This window comes from Ipomoea triloba, chromosome 5 (genome assembly GCF_003576645.1).
Source record: "Ipomoea triloba cultivar NCNSP0323 chromosome 5, ASM357664v1".
In the NCBI taxonomy this organism is placed as follows: Eukaryota; Viridiplantae; Streptophyta; class Magnoliopsida; order Solanales; family Convolvulaceae; genus Ipomoea; species Ipomoea triloba.
Window position 1 is genome coordinate 9568325 of NC_044920.1, and position 6712 is coordinate 9575036.

At 38.6% G+C, this 6712-nt stretch overlaps 1 long non-coding RNA gene across 1 annotated transcript; it reads right to left on the reverse strand.

Annotated features, from left to right (window-relative positions):
- Nucleotides 1–3894: 3894 nt before the first annotated feature.
- Nucleotides 3895–6075, reverse strand: LOC116021167. Its single transcript, XR_004098926.1, has 3 exons — nucleotides 5959–6075; nucleotides 5784–5850; nucleotides 3895–4449 (listed from the first exon to the last, which is right to left on the reverse strand). It is a non-coding gene; the product is annotated as an uncharacterized LOC116021167 (long non-coding RNA).
- Nucleotides 6076–6712: the final 637 nt, after the last annotated feature.

Here is a 6712-nt window from a genome sequence, read left to right on the forward strand (position 1 = left end):
GTCAGATTCTTGTAGATATGAAACATAATAACTAGGAAGTGCTGATCGTTTTACCCGTGTAGACCGTCTTAAAGTTGGATCACCACCACCTTGCATAGGCTGTGGGGCAACAACCTCTTCAGGAATTGGGAGCAGTTCTTGAATTGGCTCAGTCTGCATCGGTTCAGGATCTTGCTGTAAATCCTGAATTGGTTCAACCGTTGGCTCAAAATCCAGTTCAGGGGTTTGTTGTAAGTCCTGAACTGGTACTTCCAAAGGCTGAGCCTCAACAGCTTGTGGAATCTCAATAGTGGGCTGTATATCTACAGGCGGAACTGAAAAAGCACTGCGGATAAGTATAACACCACTAGATGACGTAGAAGGCTGAGAGTCCATATAATCAAATGAAAGAATCAAGTCCTTAAATCGATCACTCCCACTGATTAAGTTATCTTCAAGAAACTTAGTATTTCTTGATTCCACTATCCTAGTAGTATGAGATAGACAATAAAACCTATAACCCTTAGATGATTGTGCATATCCAATAAAGAAAGCACTAATTGTCCTTGGGTCAAGTTTCTTTTCGTGTGGGTTATATATCCTCACCTCAGACGGACATCCCCAAACACGCATATGTTACAAACTCGGTTTCCAACCTTTGAATAACTCAAACGGTGTCTTAGGGACAGCCTTGGTTGGAACGCGGTTTAATATATACGTTGCCGTCTTAAGTGCTTTAGCCCACAACGATGTACCATTAGCAACACAAGTAGAATTATGGAATAATTTGAAATACTTTTCATTAAATTCAAATTTAAAACCAAAGGGTACAAGTCTTGAAACTGAAATTAAATTCCTAGAGAAGCTAGGAACATAAAAGGTCTTATTCAATGTCAAAACAAAGCCATTATTCAAAACTAATTTGCAAACTCCAACGGCTTCCACTGATGAAGCAATCTTGTTTCCATAGAAGATTTGACACTCAGTTCCCGTTGGTTGTCTTAGACTTGTCATATCCTGCAAGGAGTTTGCAATGTGGATTGTTGAACCAGAGTCAACCCACCAAGAGTTAGTATTAACTTCTAACATATTGGATTCATAACATACAAAAGAAGATGAAATATTACCTTTCTGGGACATCCACTTCTTAAACTTGATACAATCCTTCTTCATGTGTCCTTTCTTTTTACAAAAGAAACACTTCTATCTCTTCTTTATGCCAGCTTTTGGGGTCAGTTTCCCCTTTGTTGCTGCAGTGAATCCCTTAGTTTTCCCAGATTTCCCTTTAGGCTTTGTTGTGGCCAGCATAGCAGTCTCCCCAACCTCCTCACCAAGCCTTTCTTCCTCTTGTGCACACATGGTTATCAACTCATTGATAGTCCAGTTGTCTTGATGTGTGTTGTCGGAAATTTTAAAGGGGCTATAGTGTTAAGGGAGGGTGTTAAGTGCAAAATGCACAACAAAGGTATCCGGTAAAATTATTCCCATCTTCTTCAATTGCGCTGCAATATCCCTGACTTGCATGATGTGTTTGCGCGTGCCCTTGACAGTGGAAAGACGAAGACCAACAAACTTCATGATTAGAGTACTTGCCAAAGCTTTATTTGATGTAGCATATTGGTCATCAATAGCTTTGAACAAGGGTTCGACTTTATCAAAATGGTCAACTGAGCCACGAATACTTTTTGGAATTCGTGTCTTAATGAAATACACACACAACCGATTGGACCTAGTCTATTGTGCGTGAAATTTCTTTTCATCCTCAGTGCTATCATCAGTGATAGGAGGAGGCTCTTTATTTTGAATAGCGAAATCCATCTCTATCAACCCTAAGTGTAGGAGAATAGCGTCTTTCCACTCATGGTGATTTTCATCGCTTAGCATAGGAACGTCAATCATTATTGTGTTTTGAGTTGGGATTTGAGTAGGTTCTGTAAAGAATAACAAATGCTTAGTTAGAATTTTCGAGGCTCAAAATAGAGAGAGAGTAACTGAAGTACATAATACTACCAATGTAAATTATGTAAAAGATAAATTCGTATGCCATAAAAATTGCCTGTGAGCTAAATTCTTACGCATAATGAATTTATCAAAACTGAATGGTGGATACGGAATGGGTACGGTTTGAGTATGGTTTTTCCACCCTTAATGACAAGCCTACCAAACTATATGCCGATACATAATCCCTATGGGCAAATTATGATCATAGTTTAGTATTTCATCCTAATTAACCCTGCAAATATAACAAAATTGCCTGTGGGCTAAATTTGGTCATATAATGCAGAGTTAACTACAAGGTTCTTACCTAAACTTTATGTGATTAATAATACTGAATATGTAATTTCAGTAAATTAAAGATTCTGTGGCTACTCTTTAATTGACCAAAATTAAATATATAATCACAATGGCAAGGATATTTAGAACCTAATCAAACAAATTAAACCAAATATGATTAACAATCCTTAGGTATACTCCCAGGAAAGTTGGTTGGTGCTAAGGCGCCATTAAAAACCAACTCCTTAGACAGAGTAGCGTCGCAAGGGGACTAGTAGCAATATGGCTGAAGGCACTATGGCAGTTTCAGCCAGCAAGGCGTTTTAAGCCAGAGCCATAAAACTAGTGTTCCTCCCCAAGAAACTTCCCTAATTCATGTGTTCTCATATTTGAAGTAAAATCGTTTTGTTGATCTAAGAATATAGATTCCCCTAAGGATAAGGCTTTAGAAATAGGGTGAACTATCTTTTTAAGCTGTTTTAATGTGCTTGAAATAGCACAAGCGGAGTAAGAATAAAATAGTACAATAATATGCTTAATCTATCCTTAAAAGGCACTAAATTCACCTAAAAGGCACTAAAACATACATAATAAGCATAAAATTCAGTCCTAAAAGGCTCTAAATTCTTCCTTAAAGAACATGTTTTTCTAAAGGCAAAATTATAACAGTCAAACAATTATTGCAAATAAAGATACATAGCATGCTCAGATTATGCATATTATTAACTCATACTTCATAATTAAATTGCAATACTTAAGGCAATTTAATATAATTCTCAATATATTAAATTAAAATTCAAGTCACAAATGTAAACTTAATATTTGCTCAAAAATGAATATAATTTAATAAAGAATTAAATTAAATAATTAAAGATAGAAGAAGTTCAAATATGATGTAGGAAAAATATTTAAACAAGCCCAAGAATAAAATAGGCCCAATTTAAAGCAAGACTAAATGCTCTAAATAAACTAAATAAGCCCATTTTAATTATTGACTAGGCTAGCGGAAATGGGCCTAACCAGAACATTAAGCATCAATTTTTTTTTTAGGTATAGTGGGCTTGGCCGAATTGGGCCAAACCCAAACCAATATAATTTCCCTTCATCATTGTTCTTCTACTTCAATTAGCAACTAAAATAGGCCCAAGCTAAGCCCAAACCCATAATTCATTTTTATATTTCATATTTTTATACTCCATCTGCCAGAACCAAACCTAGCAGCCACAAAAAAATATATTCATCCGCAGCCAACAAAGAAAAACGCTGGGAGAGAGAGAGAGCGAGAAAAAAAATGCGGAGAGAAAGACCGCCGGCCACGCTCGCCACCGCCACTGGCCACCGCCGCTGGCCACGCTCGCCACCGCCACTGGCCACCGCCACTGGCCACCGCCGTTGGCCACGCTCACCACCTGTAACACCCCTCGGGCCGGCTTACCGTACATCCTGAGGAGTCTGGCTTGCCGTACAACCCAAGGTGTTACCGCCACACCCAAAACAAGTTCTATCATCCCCTTGACAGACCCCGCTTCAGGTGCACAGGCTAAAAGAAACTTACTCAACACACACAGTCACTCATTTTGAAATAACATACAAGATATATATATATATATATATAAATATTTACAAAGTAAGTACCGGAAATTTTGCCTAACGGCCAACATAAGTTTAAAGCCCTACATGTCCCCACTAACCAAGATCAGTCACTCCCCTGGCTACAAAATATATTTACACAAAAGGAATAAACCCCTACAGACCTTCTGTGCATCCTGCTTACACGATCTGGAGATACGTCGGACCCGTAAACTCACCCCAGACAAGATGCCATTCCCCTTCGTACCATGTGATATGGTCTAGGAACCGGGAAGCGACTATGACCATAGACCACTCCTCCCAACTCTCGGGAGGACTCGGGTCCCAAGGGTAAGGATAATAAACTATAAACTCTAGGGGGTTACTTCCTACCAGCACCTCGATGGGGTAAAAACCAAAAGTGGCCTGTACGTCAGGACCCTCAGGAATAGGAAGAACACTATTTACTGCCGGTGAGCTATTGGGAGCTGTAGGAGCATAGCCAGGCGCATAAGGGTCGGCGCCACTCATCTGCTGTACAAAAACGTCGTAGTCCATGCCACGACCTACACCTTCCGACGAACTAGGGGAGTTCGTCGGACTGCAAGAACTAACGCTGAACTCCATCTGAAAGCAACACATTGAAGTGTAGTTAGCGCGACGGCTAAGCAAGGAGATCCGTGGATCGCCCAAACTTAAATAAAGGTTTTCTAAAACATATATTTTTGATTAAAGTATAACAACACAGTGAAACATATACGTACGTAGAAGAAATCATATCACTTAGTCAAATTGGACTTCTCTTACAAATAGGAAATAATATTTTCCTCCAGTCAAACCTGTAGTTATTCAAACTAGTTTTCAACCGTTCCTCTCAAGGAGCTTTCCATCAATTTCCATCTCATCTCCGCTACAGAGTAGCCATATCTCCTTACAAAAATTCACTTAGTTTCTTCTTCGAAAGTGTGAGGCCTTTGGAGCACTCTAATTGTCTCCCTCTTTGACCACTTGGATCATTGATCGGGGTAGTGGTCGTTCCCCGATCTAACGCTGATCCCTTGGCACCAGGTACGTTAAAATGATTCCTAGTCGGCCTAACCGGGTCCGTTAAAACGAAACCTGCCCGCAATAATCGGGGTATCTATACCTTAAGTGTGCACACCCCCGTGGGAATACCGCATCCGACGAGTTATATAGTACCCAGCGACTAGACGTCGCATAAGTATGAATTGGATGTCATACGGCATAACATTTAATATGTAACAACCGCTGGGCAAGGGCACTTCATGCAGAGCATATGCCACCCGTGGGTTAGTCAAGGTCCTCCTCCTCTTGCTCAGAAACTAAGGTTTTCCTTCTCTTTTCTCTTTAACGACATTGGTTTTAACCATTTCTTTTCAGAAATTTCAGCTTGGCGCAGTCTGAAAGATCGAGCCGGTAAGAATAGTTCCCGAACTCTTTTTCACTTGAAATGTTTTTTGGTAGAACCCTAACTCATAGTACTTGATGTTCATAAAAAGTTTTGGTCATCTAGGTTCACGAATTTACACAGAAAATTCCCTTTTTGCCCTTGGCAGTGTGCTGTCCGGATTTTTCTTCTCTCTGGACCAGTTTTGGAAAATAATTTTGAAACCACACTTATACTACTCCAAAAATTATGAAATTTTTGTGGTAGCATCTACACGTATAGAACTACATGTATAAAAAAAATTGGATCAAAATACCTTACCGATTTGTCCCAGAAATTCACGGAAGTTACTGCCAGAGACTAGTTAAATTTCTTGTCAATATTTTCACAAGTGTAAGCCTATATGGGCATAAATATGATTTATACATACACCTTATATACACCATATACATGCAACTTATACTAAACATTTTTACTAAATTTCACCAAGTCACAATCAACCATCAATTATTCAAATTTGAGCAATCTAGTCCAACTTAAGGGAACTCCTTACCTCCAAAGTAGTTAATATTGTCTTAAAGATGCTTTTGGTGGATTTTCCCCAATTCCTTCTTGAAACCCTAGCTCCCAATTCATCATCATAACAACAAGATTCAAGAAATCAAGACTTAGATTCTTAAACTAGGAAAGGAAATAAAGCTATCTACCGAATAAAATTAAAGTTTTACCGAATCTTTGATGAAGATGTGAAGAAGGATTGGTTATGGAGTTCTTAAGACTTGAGGTTGAAGATGAAGAAAATTCCCTCCTTTTCCTCTCCCTTGTTTCGGCCAAATGGGGAAAATGAAGACCAAAACTTCATTTCCCACTTATATAATAATATTTAGGGGTGGATTAAAGTGACAAGTGTCACAATCCTAGAAATCTTGGAAAAAATATCTTAACATGGACTGTTTGGGGTTAAAACAGATGAAATTTTGGTAGGAAATAATTTAAATAGAATATTCTTGAAACTAAAATTTTATTCCAGTCAAAAGCTCCAATTTGGGCTAGGTTCGGTACACCGCAGAATCTTCGCGATGTACGATCAAAAATAAATTTTTGCTGCTATGGGCTAATTTAATTCAATAGGAAATTCAAAAATAATGGTATGGTGTCTAGAAATCCCTTTTCTAGGACAAACGAGTCCAAATACTAGTTCCTAAATTTAAATTTTTTTTTTTTTTTTTTTTTACGGTTCGTGACCGGCACGAACGATCACAGCTTGATAACAACTATATTTCCTTATAAAAATCCTTTTGACGCATCGGTCACTCATCTCAGGTATGTCTTAGCTTAAAACATATTTCTCGAACCTTAATCTGATCCGGAAATGACGAGGGGTTACACCACCGCCGACGCCAAGCCGAGATCGGAGACGCATCGGCATGTCTCCCGTGGTCGTGAATTAATTATGCAGTAGGTATATATTTATTTATTTTA